This window comes from Rana temporaria, chromosome 2, assembly GCF_905171775.1.
Source record: "Rana temporaria chromosome 2, aRanTem1.1, whole genome shotgun sequence".
NCBI classification, from domain to species: domain Eukaryota; kingdom Metazoa; phylum Chordata; class Amphibia; order Anura; family Ranidae; genus Rana; species Rana temporaria.
The window spans coordinates 312,864,293-312,878,415 of record NC_053490.1 but is presented as its reverse complement, the minus strand read 5'-3'; the positions used below and the strand labels follow the sequence as shown (position 1 = coordinate 312,878,415).

The 14,123-nt window shown below is 44.1% G+C and overlaps 1 protein-coding gene across 1 annotated transcript in view; it reads left to right on the top strand.

Moving 5' to 3' along the window:
* The first annotated feature begins 2,059 nt into the window (after positions 1–2,059).
* Positions 2,060–14,123, top strand: part of LOC120927009 (potassium voltage-gated channel subfamily A member 10-like) — a 202,264-nt gene continuing 190,200 nt past the window's right edge. Inside the window, exon 1 of the mRNA XM_040337398.1 lies at positions 2,060–2,099. The gene's annotated coding sequence lies outside the window, so the exon portion shown is untranslated. The remainder of the gene's footprint in view (positions 2,100–14,123) is intronic.

The window sequence follows — 14,123 nt, the reverse complement described above, 5'->3', positions numbered from 1 at the left end:
TACGGGGTACTCTCCATTTGAGCTGCTTTATGGGAGACACCCTCGGGGACTCTTAGACTTAGCCAAGGAAACTTGGGAGGGGGAACAGACACCCCACAAAAGTGTCATTGAGCATATCGCTCAAATGCAGGAGAGGATTGCAGCAATCATGTCGGTGGTAAAAGAACACTTACTGCAGGCCCAAGCAGCCCAACAGAGAATACACAACAGGGGGGCCCAACTCCGTGTTTTCTCACCTGGTGACAGGGTCCTCGTGTTAGTTCCCACTGTTGAGAGCAAGTTCCTGGCTAAGTGGCAGGGTCCCTTTGAAGTAATTGAAAGAGTTGGGGAGGTCAATTACAAGGTGTATCAACCGGGTAAAAGGAAGCCCAAACTGATTTACCACATAAACCTGTTAAAGCTCTGGAAGGAAAGACTGGCATTAACTGTGAGGTCCCTCCCTGTAACGCCTAAGGGTACTGAGTCCCCTCTGATCCCTGAGGTCACAGTTCCAGACACCCTGTCATATTCCCAAAAACAGGAAGCTAGAGAGTTCCTGATAAGGAATAGAGAGAAATTTTCAGAGTTGCCTGGCACGACTTCAGCAGTTCAGCATGATATTGTTACTGAACCTGAAATCCTTGTCAAGCTCAAACCATACCGAATTCCCAAAGTTAGAAGAAAGGACATTAGTTATGAAGTTAGAAGGATGTTGGAGCTAGATGTTATTGAGGAATCCAATAGTGACTGGTCTAGCCCCATTGTATTAGTCCCAAAACCGGATGGCACTTGGAGGTTTTGTAACGACTTCAGAAAGCTTAATGCAGTAATAAAGTTTGACACATACCCAATGCCCAGGGTAGACAAACTTATAGACCGACTTGGCAAGGCCCGTTATCTGACCACTTTGGACTTGACCAAAGTATATTGGAAAATACCCCTGACTCATAGCGCCAAAGAGAAGACTGCATTTGTTACCCCGGAGGGTTCCTTTTAATATAAGAAAATGCCTTTTGGGTTGCAAAATTCTCCTGCGACATTTCAGAGGGCTATGGACAGGACCCTAAGACCTCATCGACAGTATGCAGCAGCCTATCTAGATGATATAGTGGTACATAGCACTGACTGGGAGTCTCACTTGCCCCGTGCCCAGGCTGTCCTTGATTACCTCTTCAAAGAAGGGTTTACGGCAAATCCAAAAAAATGTGCCATTGGTCTAGAGGAAGCCAAGTATTTGGGCTACACTATTGGCCATAGTGTCATAAAGCCCCAGGTGAATAAAATAGAAGCCATCAAGGAGTGGCCACGTCCTGCAAACAAGAAGCAGGTCAGGACCTTTCTTGGGATTGCGGGGTATTATAGAAGATTCATCCCAAATTTTGCAACTATAGCTGCCCCACTGACAGACCTTACAAAAGTAAAAGACTCTGTAATGGTAAAATGGTCCTCAGTAGCAGAGGAATCTTTCCAAGTCCTGAAGAATGCTTTTTGTGCCCAACCAGTAATGTACTCCTCCGATTTCTCCAAAGATTTTTTGGTTCAGACAGATGCGTCTGATGTTGGTATCGGGGCAGTACTATCACAGGTACACAATGGGGAAGAACACCCTGTGGTGTACCTAAGCAGAAAGCTTAATGACCATGGAAAAAAAATATGCAGTCATTGAAAAGGAATGTTTAGCCATAAAGTGGGCCGTGGACACGCTCAGGTACTACTTGTTGGGGCGCCAGTTTGAGTTAAAAACTGACCATGCTCCCCTTAAATGGATGGCCCAAAAGAAGGAGACTAATAGACGGGTGAACCGGTGGTTTTTGGCCCTACGAGATTACTCCTTCACTGTAAAACACAGGCCAGGTGTTGAGATGGGGAATGTAGATGCCCTGTCCCGTGTTCACTCCTGTTGGGCTACAGGTGTTCCAACCCTGGGGTTGAAACAAGGGGGGAGGATGTGTAGCAGAGCATCCCAGAGAGAGCCTGGGAAAGTCCTGTTCAGGGATCTCTGATCCAGGATCCAGTTCAGGTGTTGGCCCTCTTCCCCAAGCCAATTTAAGCGCACCTGAGCAGACAGCCTTTGCTCTGCCTAGGAAACACAGTCAATGCTTGTCTGTAAGAGCAAGGAGGTGGGTGAATACTTTTGAAGCAGTTGATGTGGAAGCTGACAAGCTGTAGGCTTGTTCAGCCTGGTAGTTAGGGCTTGTATATAGCGTATAGTTAGAGCCGAGACACAGCTAGGTTTTTGTTTAACTATTTTATGTAAATAGACTTTGTATATAGCATCAATAAAAACACACAGTTTTTTTCACTTATCCCATGGACTTGGTATCTGTGCCTGCTTATCCCAGGGAGCTTTTGTACCTGCTACCTATCCCCCAGGTTACAATATATATATATATATATATATATATATCTGAGTGTGTATGTGTATATACATGTATCTGATTGCATATATCTGAGTGTGTGTATATATATATATATATATATATATATATATATATATATATATATATATATATATATATCTGAGTGTTTATATATGTGTGTATACATGTATCTAATTGTATATATCTGAGTTTGTATATATGTGTGTGTATAGATTGTAAAGTTTGGGGGCTATAGCTTGGCGGGATTAAAGCGGTGGTTCACCCTTATTAACATCTTTTTAGCATAAAATTCGGCATAGTAGCGCGAGCATACTGCCTGTCTTTATTTTTTTATCCCCGTACTCACTGTGCACTCGTAGATAGAAGATTACGACTCCCCGCGGGGAATGGGCGTTCCTATGGAGAGGGAAGGTGATTGACGGCCGGCTCTGGCACGTCACGCTCCCCGAAGACAGCCGGAACAGGTCTCGGCTCTTCACGGCGCTATACGGCGCCTGCGCACAGACTATGCGCAGGCGCCTGTGAAGCGCCAAGTCCTATTTCGGCTATTTCCGGAGAAGCGTGACGTGCCAGAGCCGGCCGTCAATCACCTTCTCTCTCCATAGAAACGCCCATTACCCGCTGGGAGTCGTAATCTTTTATCTACGATTGCACAGTGAGTACGGGGCTAAAAAAATAAAGACAGGCATACTGTAGCATACTTTTATCAATAGGGTGAACCCCCGCTTTAAGTGCATAAACCATTTTGGGGGGGGAAAAAAGGGTTTTATTCACAGACAAACCAAAAATAAGGCTTTGCTCAGCACACAAGGAAAAACTATAACAGAAAAGTCCACTTAGCTTTGGCATCAAATAAAAAGTCTGCTTTTCTTCAGCACAAAATTAGTCAAGGCAAAACACATACGGTTTAGTTGTAGATGGGTCTTCGCCCCCCAAATTTCAAAAGTCCTCTCTGAATTCCTAACAGCCGCTAGCAGACTCCCAGCTCATCTTCACGGGTGCAATCTCCATACTCCTTTACACACCTCCAGCACCACTTCCTGTTTTATGGGTGGTTCTCTGGAAGGGTTAACTCTTTCTCACCCAAATAGCGCTTTAGAGTATAAATCTGTGTGTTTATATATGTGTGTATACATGTATCTGATTGTACATATCTGAGTGTGTGTATATATATATGATTGTATATATCTGAGTGTGTGTATATATGCGTGTATTCATGTATCTGATTGTATATATCTGAGTGTGTGTAAATATAAGATTGTATATACCTGAGTGTGTATATATGTGTGTGTATACATGTATCTGATTGCATACATCGGAGTGTTTAAATATGCGTGTATACATGTATCTGATTGTATATATCTGAGTGTGTATATGTGTGTGCGCATGTACTGTATGTAAATGATCATATGTATATATGTGGATACCAAGTGCCTTGAGGCAATTCAGTTCGCATTTGTAGCGCTATATAAGTCACTCACTCACTCACTCATCTCAGTATCTGTATGCATTTGAGAGTGTGTATATATGCATGTGATTAACTAAAAATATTTATATATCTGAGTATGTAATTATTATCCTCCATTGATGTGAAAATTTGATAATTCATAGAATTAATTACTAATAATTTCCCTATATACATATAAAAAAGTGAACACCAACTGTGCAATAACTTAAGTCCATTCATGTGAAAAAATATTAGTTGATCAATTCTTCTTCCATGCCTCACACCTAAAGACAGCGGCTCCCCCATAATTTTTACCCCCCCGATCAGAATGTACAGTAATAGAGCGCTTCAGCATCTATCCATGGGGAAACTGCCATACTAAGCATAACAGACACTGCAAGCAGATCTCACAAATAAAAATGATTATAAGCACTTCAAGGAGAAACGAAACTCACAATACTGAAACACCATCAAGAATTTTTATAAAAAAATAAAAATGTAGCTGACTGACATAAAAGCATACAGGTCGTCCCATGTTTCCCATCCCTCAAAGTCTGTTGGTGTCCATCTCACTACCCCCCGTCCACTCCTTCTCCAAGGTCTTTTACAATCATATTGTCTATAATGTATACAAAAAAAAATGCTGTGCGCCAGTAAAGTGTTCGGGTTTTGCTTGAAGAAAAGGTGGCAACCCTATTGGTTACCTTTCTCTGAACTCTCTCCAGTTCCTCGATATCCTTTTTAAAACCTGGTGCCCAAAACTGAACTGAATATTCCAGATGAGGTCTTATTAATGATTTGTACAGGGGCACAATTATATCTCTCTCTCTGGAGTCCATACCTCTCTTAATACAAGAAAGGACTTTGTTTGCTTTGGAAACCGCAGCTTGGCATTGCATGTTATTATTAAGCTTATGATCTACCAAAACCCCCAGATCCTTCTCCACTACGGATTCCCCCAGTTGTACTCCCCCTAGCATGTATGATGCATGCACATTCTTAGCCCCCAAGTGCATAACTTTACATTTATCAATATTAAACCTCATCTGCCACATAGTCGCCCAATTAGACAGAGCATTGAGGTCGGCTTGTAAATTGGAGACATCCTGTAAGGACGTTATTCCACTGCATAGCTTGGTGTCATCTGCAAAGACAGAAATGTTACTTTTGATCTCAGACCCAATATGATTTATAAAGATATTAAAAAGTAAGGGTCCCAACACTGAACATTGGGGTACACCAGTGATAACCTTCGACCATTCAGAGTAAGAATCATTAATTACTACTCTCTGAATTCTGTCTTTTAGCCAGTTTTCTATCCATTTACAAACTGATATATCCAATCCTGTAGAACTTACCTTACACATGAGCCGTGTGTGCGGAACGGTATCGAACGCTTTTGCAAAATTAAAAATATACCACGTCCACAGCCACGCCTCTGTCCAAGGTTTTACTTACCTCTTCATAAAAAGAAATCGGATTGGTTTGAAATCTTCTGTCTTTCATGAATCCATGCTGTCTGTTGCTTAAAATATTTTTTTCCAGCAAGAACTCGTCTATGTGGTCTTTTATTAAACTCTCCAGTATCTTCCCAACTATAGAAGTTAAACTAACAGGTCTATAGTAACTTGGTAAAGACTTTGTTCCCTTTTTAAATATTTGCACCACATTGGCCCTGCGCCAATCCAGTGGTACTATTCCTGTCATTAATGAGTCCCTAAACTTTAAAGTGTAAAAGTATTGCATCCTATGAACAAAAATATGTGCTGCCAAACCTAAAGCGTATCTAAACCACAACACAAACATGTCAAATATTGCAGCGTATCAATACTTAAATGTGTTTAAAGAAAGATAGCTAAGGGGGTACCATTAAAGGGTCACTAAAGGATTTTTTTTTTTAGCTAAATAGCTTCCTTTACCTTACTGCAGTCCTGGTTTCATGTCCTCATTGTTCATTTTTGCTTTGATGTTGCTGTAATTCTTCTCTGTTCTGGACACTTCCTGGCTGTCTGTTTCCTGATCACCACAGTACTGGGAGATTTCTCACTGTGGTGACTAATCAAGGAGGTGTGATTACTGTGTGTCTAAAACTCCTCAGCACCAATCCAGTTTCGTTTTGCAAAACCTTCACTGCCCTCTATTGGCTCTCTGGCTCTGTACATCAGAGAACCAGGAAACAACAGCAAAAACATTATCTGATTGGTTTTTATCTATTTTTAATCATTTTTAAAAGGAATCAGTTAACTATTATGTCTCTATACCCTGTAAACAGTCATTTCAGCAAAAACATTTTTATCCTTTAGTGATCCTTTAAAGAACAGACAGCCTAAAAAAAAAAAAAAAATGCAGCCACCACATTTGGGTATTGTTAGAAAATAGTTTTTGGACATGTGAGCGGACTTTACTGATACCAGAAAGGAACACTATATAGTTTTACAAAAATAAATTGATTTAGTTAATGTTACAAAAGGAATACAAATATATAGAGTAAAACAAGAGAAAATCAAGCTCTCATTTGTAGAACCATGGATATATATGATATATAAAGTATGTATATATTCCCTATTACTGCAGAGTCAAATAAGGTCAACGTTTCGCTGTCGTTTCTTCAGGACCTATTTCCATTGACTGCAGGCAAAGGGATTCTACATGGGAAAGAAACGAGTATCAGAACTTCAGCAAACGGATGACATATGCAGACAAATCATATAGAGTAATGTAAGCCCCATAGATGGTATGGGGACAGTCTATCTATCTATCTCTATCAGCAGATCCACAGCGTCACTACATCAGGGTGACCATTTTTTTCCCACAAAATAAATGGAGCCACCCTCCTATTGGTTCCTATTATATAATATAGATATGCAGACCACAAATAAATATTTGCAACAAAATATCATACTGTATATTCTGGCAATATAGACAAAAAGATACAATAGTTCAAATACCTAAATCAAATGATTCAGGATGAGGGTCAGTGATCGATTTGACTGTATAGAAAGCTTCCAGATGACAAACAGAAGATCAGCTAGGACCTATATGAACCAGACAATACAGCAGCCACCATTAATTAGTATTCAACTCAATTCAAATTGGACCAAAAGCAAACCACATTGCAGTAAAACTTACCAAAAAAACTGGTATGAAATAGCATCCAATGATCTACATTAGTAGGCAATTAATATAGTTGGTGCTAATGATGACTGCAGGTATAGATCTGAGCAGTAAAGTAACTTCAATTACTCCCCAGCATACTAAATCATTAAGGTATATTGAGTGAGGTTTTCAATAAAAGTCCCAGTAAATAAACAAACCTGTTCCTAATGGTCCTGGATAAACATACCACCACTGCTTTAAGCAGAGCCGACAATCAGCAACATCCAACCATCCAAAACAGCTGACTATAATCAGCTGTGAGAGCTGTACCACAATGCGTGTGCTTGTGGGGCATTAACACATCTTCGGGTGTGGAATCCCCCTTAAGTGCGGTGCGGAAAGAATGGTATCACCTTATCCCACACATGCATCTGATAAGTACTTAGAGAAACAGCACTACCCAAGAATGACCTCCGCATTGCCATTGCAGAGCTGGACCACAAGAGGCAGTAGCAAGACTAAACAATACAAAACACATATGCCGTGCATACATAGGGGTGCACAGCCTATTGCAATAGGGTGTGCACCCCAATGTCATTAGGTCCGATATTGGTGGTGTCAGTAGGGCAGTCAATATTATTTTAATTATTGTTTTTACTATTGTTTAGGAGAAAAAATAAAAAAAGGAGATTGTTTTCTTTTATTTGGTGAAATATCAGGGGTCTAACCATTGGAAATATACACACGGAGTACTCCACACGGAGTGATTAGGGTGTGCCCAGGCACACCTGGCACACCCTGTGCGCACGCCTATGCGTGCATAGTTAAAGTAATTTGCAGATTTAATACAGAAATAAAGATAAAATAAGATGAAGTTCTGATACTCTTTTCTTTGCCATGCAGAATCCCTTTGCCTGCAATCATTGGAAATAGGTCCTGAAGAAGCGACAGCGAAACATTGACCTTATTTGGCTCAGTAGTAATAGGGAATATATACATACTTTATAAGTAGCACCTTCTACCATAGGTAGGTGCTAGAGGTAAGGTGGTTTGGGTGATAGCTGCCAGGCAGGTAAATTTAGTCAGGCCTATGCTGCATGCTAGGCCTGCTTTTTTTGATCTGGGGGGCAGGGAGTGGTTAGTGTAGCAGTGGGTGTGACCACCTGTCTTTCTGTTCTTGGGCGCCTCCCCTGCTCCCAGGCAGAATGGGCCAAATTCTCAAAAAGCTGTGCAAATTTAGTATTACCTAACTTATGTCATTTAAGTTACGGCACCCTAAGTTGGTGTCGTAAGTGCCGTATCCACAGCGCATTTGCGCACAAAATTGCGCCATCCGTAACCTAAATTCCGAGGCGTAAGGCGTGGTTATGGCAAGTGGGAAGGAAGTGGGCGTGCTTCATTGTAATGAGCCGTGACCCCATGCAAATGAAGGGCCGGCCGTACTGCGCATGCGCGCACGAATCTGGACCTCACTGGGCATGTGCAGAACTTTGCTCATCGCAATCAGTGAGATAGGTAAAAGGCCAAGTGTACTTAGTTTGAGGATCGCCCTGTGTCTAAATAGCCCCAGTCAAACACACTTCCCTTGCAAAAGTATTTCCCTGTGTTCCCTTCCTAAAGCAAGTTGCTTCTGGTTTGAACGTTTGTCAGTGTTTGTTGGTAAGATTTGTTTGTGAGAAAAGTTGTTGAGGAGTTGTAGTGTATAGTTGGTGTTTGTTTTTGATAATTTGTTATTTGTTTTGATTTTTTGCCTGTTTGTTTTTGATAAGTGTTTGTTTTTTGGTGTGTGATTGTTTTTTGTTTCCGTTTTTTGCCTGTTTGTTTTTGAATTTATAGTAGCTGTCTGTTTGTGTTTTATTTTTGTTTTTGCTGTGATTTTTTTTCTTTGTTGTGTGTGTATTGTTGATTGTTTTTTGGGTGAGTTTCCTGTTGCTGGGTGGTGTCTGTGATGGCCACCAAGCGCAGGCAGCTAAATTTTTCAGTGGCAGAGAAGCATATTCTTGCTCAGGGCATCATAAAATATGGTCGTTTTCTACATGGCCCTGAGAGCCAGAACACCACCCAGGCCAGGAGGAAGGAGATCCTTAAAAAGATCACCGATCGGATCAATGCGTCGGGGGGGGGAGACCGGGACCATCGCTGGAATCCAAAAAAAAATAAACGACTTAAAGAGCGTGTCCCGGAACAAGCTGGCAACGCTGCATGCCCATACCAGGGGCACTGGAGGAGGGGGACCCTGCCCAGTCAGGATGAGTGAGGAGGAATGGGCAGTGGCCCAGTGTTTCCACCCACAGCAGGTGGTGGGCCTGCCTGGCTTTGACTCTGATGCTCCTGTGAGGACAGGTAAGTTTTTTATTTTTTCTATCTGGTGATTAGCATGTGTGGGTGGGGGAAGGGAAGATGTGCCAAGTGTGTGGATCCACCAACCTGTGATTGTTTTGTGTCCTCCCCAGATGGCAAGGAGGTGGCAGCCCCATCAGCCCAGGAGGTGGCAGCCCCATCAGCCCAGGAGGTGGCAGCCCCATCAGCCCAGGAGGTGGCAGCCCCATCAGGGCAGGAGGTTGCTGGCCCATCAGGGCAGGCTGCTGCACCACCCCCAAGACAGGCTGATGCTGAGTCCCAAGAAGGGCAGGATTCGCCATGGGAGGGGAGTGCCCACAACTCCCCTAATTTGGATGTTGAGTGGGAGGAGGATGAGGGGGAGGAGGATGAAAAGATTGTGATTGGCCGGCAAATCCTGATGGGCCAAGATAGGACCTTTGAGTCATCCCCTGAGGGTACCCCAGAGGCTCCCAGCCTCCAACATGCAGCAGCCCCCATGGGTCACTCCAACCCCTCCTCCAAGGCCACAAGCCTCAGGGGCAAGTAGGAGGCCGACCCCGGAAACCAGGGGGGGTTTGAGCGTCTGCCGGTCAGTCTGCTGAGGGACAATGCCCGGCAGACCCGCAGTCTGGGTGAAATTAAAAAAACAATGACCAAGGTGGAGCACAGCCTGGGTTTAATGAGGGATTCACTGGGTGATGTGGCCACCAACTCAGTGGGGGTCATCACCTGTTTGTGGGACCTGAAGAACGCCACAACAGGCGTAGCCCAGGAGGTGACTGCCCTGACCCAGGCTGTGCAGGCCAATAGAAGAAATTTTACCGCGCTAAAAAACAATAAAATTGCTAACAAAGCTGCAACAACGGAGTGTCATACAAACACAATAACATAGAAAAAAGAAGGAGATGTTGCGCTAATAACTTAAATAAATCTAAACAATAAAATTGATGTGTGATAATTGATGAAGCCAGTAAACCCAAATCAATGGGGGACTAGAAAAGGAAGAACTCAGTCCCAATGTGTCCACAATAGTTAAGTTCATATGAGGGTGAACAGATGTTGAGGAGTAAATATGAAAACCACCACCACGAACCAGTAAAAAATTGGAGGCTTACCACATGGCAAGCAATATATGCTTGCGGCTGCAAACCCCAACCAGGGCCTTTAGGCGATCCTCACAGGGGGAGATGGGAGGGGAAGATGGTTGTTGAAGCCTCCAGCGAAACCACGATTTTTTGAAACGTGTCACAGAAAAAAAAAACACTCAATGGTGAAGTATGTCATAACCAGCACACACATGAGATATAAAGTGACTAAAGGAACCACCACCACCAGCACCCTATAAGTAGGAGGCTTACCAGAACATGTAAATAGATCAGCGGGTGGCTAAAACCCTAGCCTGGGCCTTTAAAACTCCTGGGCTGTGATAGTATGATCCTAAGTATCCTCCGTGTTCAGTAGGTACATAGAGGGAGTAATGGAGCCCACATAGTGAAGTACGTTTTAACACTGTACGTTTAATAGATAAAAAATTCACTAAATGATTAACCTCATTTGTTCACAACTGCTCAGATATTCTCACGAATCCGCTGCCACCCCGAGAGATTCCTTTATCAATGCAAGGTAAAATTACTGATCTCCATGTGTTCATTCACACATGGAGATCAATAATTTTACCTTGCATTGATAAAGGAATCTCTCGGGGTGGCAGCGGATTCGTGAGAATATCTGAGCAGTTGTGAACAAATGAGGTTAATCATTTAGTGAATTTTTTATCTATTAAACGTACAGTGTTAAAACGTACTTCACTATGTGGGCTCCATTACTCCCTCTATGTACCTACTGAACACGGAGGATACTTAGGATCATACTATCACAGCCCAGGAGTTTTAAAGGCCCAGGCTAGGGTTTTAGCCACCCGCTGATCTATTTACATGTTCTGGTAAGCCTCCTACTTATAAGGTGCTGGTGGTGGTGGTTCTTTTAGTCACTTTATACCTCATGTGTGTGCTGGTTATGACATACTTCACCATTGAGTGTTTTTTTTTCTGTGACACGTTTCAAAAAATCGTGGTTTCGCTGGAGGCTTCAACAACCATCTTCCCCTCCCATCTCCCCCTGTGAGGATCGCCTAAAGGCCCTGGCTGGGGTTTGCAGCCGCAAGCATATATTGCTTGCCATGTGGTAAGCCTCCAATTTTTTACTGGTTCGTGGTGGTGGTTTTCATATTTACTCCTCAACATCTGTGCAGGCCAATACCCGGGCTGTGCAGGCCAATACCCGGGCTGGCCAGGCTAATACGGCTGACATCACTGCCTGTCTGACCAGGATAGCCGTGGCCTTGGAGGGCAGGCCAGCAGGAGGACAGACACCAGGGGAGGCTCCTTCTTCCCCTGCACAGACCCCCCCTGTGAAGATACTCCCTCCCCTGCACAGACCCCCCCCGTGAAGATCCTCCAGTTGGCCGTGGCCGTGCCCGTGCCCGTGCCCGTGGTCAGCCCAGAAGGAGCACTCGGCAACATCACTAAGTTGCAGGGGTACTTTTTTTTTTTTTATTATACTGTACTTATGATTTGGTTTATGTGTGTAAAAGATGTGTGAATGTGGGGGGGTGGCATTCCTGATAACATAAGGGTGTCACCCTCAGTTTTGGTGGAGTAGGGATCCCCAGGACCAGGGAGAAGTCATCCCAGGTTCCTGAATGGTGTATGAATGCACAGTGACATAATTGGAGCCGTGGCGGGGCGTTACTGCTCCCAAGTACCAAAGGGGGGGGTACTTGGATCTAATCCAATTCGATGTGCATGTGATGTGTCTGTGCTAGGGACCACAGTGGTGTGCATTCATGCATTCTCATTGTGAGATAATGAATGTGCGTTTTCTATGAAAAAATACATTCTCATTGTCATATAATTATTGTGCATTTACTGTGCAAAGAAACATTTTAAATGTCACATAATATCTGTGCGTTTATGGTGTAAAACCAAACAATAAAGTGAGATAATGAAGGTCCATTTACTGGGAAAAGATGCCTTCAGCAAGTTGTCTCCTTATTGCTGTGCCCTCAGCAGACCGGGTAGAGGTGGTTAGGGGGGGGGATTGCCTGGGTCAGGTCAGGACATAACTCAATATGCAGGCCCCTTCTCATTGCAAAATTGTGGAGTATGCAACATGCCCCAATTATTTGACAGACAAAGTCTGGGGAATACAAGAGTGTACCCCCAGTCTTGTCAAGGCATCTGAAGCGGGACTTGAGAAGCCTGAATGTCCGCTCTACAATTGACCGGGTGCGAATGTGCACCTCATTATATTTGTGTTCTCCTGGTGTTTGGGGGTTCCTAAATGGTGTCATTAGGTGGGGTCCCAAGGCATATCCAGAGTCACCTGTAAGGGAAAAGACAGGAGGATATTAGTCATGCATGTGCCCCTTGTGATGTCTGCATCATGGGGGGGGGGCATACCTGACACCAATGTCACTCACCAATCAGCCAGCTGTCTCCATACACATTCTGCTCCAAGTCTTGGTAGATCTTGGTCTGCCAGGGAATGAAACTGTCGTGGCACGACCCTGGAAATTTGGCACAAACGTGCCAGATGAGGCCATGAGCATCTACAATAGCTTGGACGTTGATCGAATGCCAGCCTTTTCTGTTCCTGAACAGGTGCTCAGTTTCATGGGGGGGCTGTAGTGCCACATGGGTGCAGTCTATCGCCCCGATGGTCCGTGGGAAGCCACCAATGTTGTAGAAGTCAGTCATGGCTTGCAGACGCTGCTCCTCCTGGGTGGGCTTTTCAAACTGGTTGACCATGCGCCGCAGTATGGCAGGGACCACCTGATGGACACATCGGCTCATTGTCGACTGCACCATCCCAGCCAGACCTCCAGATGCACGCTGGAAAGACCCAGTGGCCAAAAAATGAAGGGTTGCCATAACTTTTTGTAGAGGTGGCAGGGCATGGGATCGTTGGGTTGGGGTGGTGAGATCCTCCTGAAGTATTTGGGTGAGCTCCAGGATGGCTTCCCTGTCAAATCTGAAGTTGCCATACACCTCATAATCAGGCATGGCAAACAGATCCCGCCGTGGGCGGTAAACCCTCTCCTGTGCCCGCATCCTCCTCCTCTGTGCCCTCCTCCTTCTTTGTGCCTGTAAAGTGGCGAGTGCCGTTAGAATCATTGATGTGCCGGGCATTTTGGCAGTCAGATTGTTGTCCTGCAGAGATGTGTTGTCAGCTCTACCTCTATTCAGTTGCTTGAGCAGACCCTTACACGGCATGTGTAAAATTAGGTCTGCTTTTATAATGTGTAAATTTGCCCAGGGAAACTAACAGGTGCGCACAGGGCGTAATCTACGGCGCACACACTTAATTTTGTGGATCGCCCTATCTCCCTCATTTGCATCTTTGCCTATCAAAAACAGCGGCGTGACTAGCGCAATTTGCGCCCGGGGATGCGCAGGTGTAATTATTTTAGGTAGGACTGAAAATCCGGAAATCTAGGCTTAACTCGTTTTGAAGATCGGGCGCAAATATACGCGCCGTGTAAATTTAGAAAACTTTACTTAAGTCCGCGTATCTATTTTGAGAATTTGGCCCACTGTTCTGGAAGATGGGCAGGGCTGGGAATTGGAGTGAAAGGGAGTTCATGTGAGGAGCCCTGACCAATCACCTACTGGGTTTGGCAGGGGGCAGGCCTCCTACATAAACTCAGGTCCAGCCCACTGGGAGGGAGTTGTTGTGGCAGGCACAACACTATAAAGTGTCTCGTGCGCTGTGGCATTAGAAGAATTGTGTTATCTCTGACTTTTCAGTCCAACAAGACTGTCTATTACTCTGAAATTCCTCTATTGCCGTTCTATGGAAGCAGTAAGGTTTAAAGAGCACACCAAATGCTTAAAATA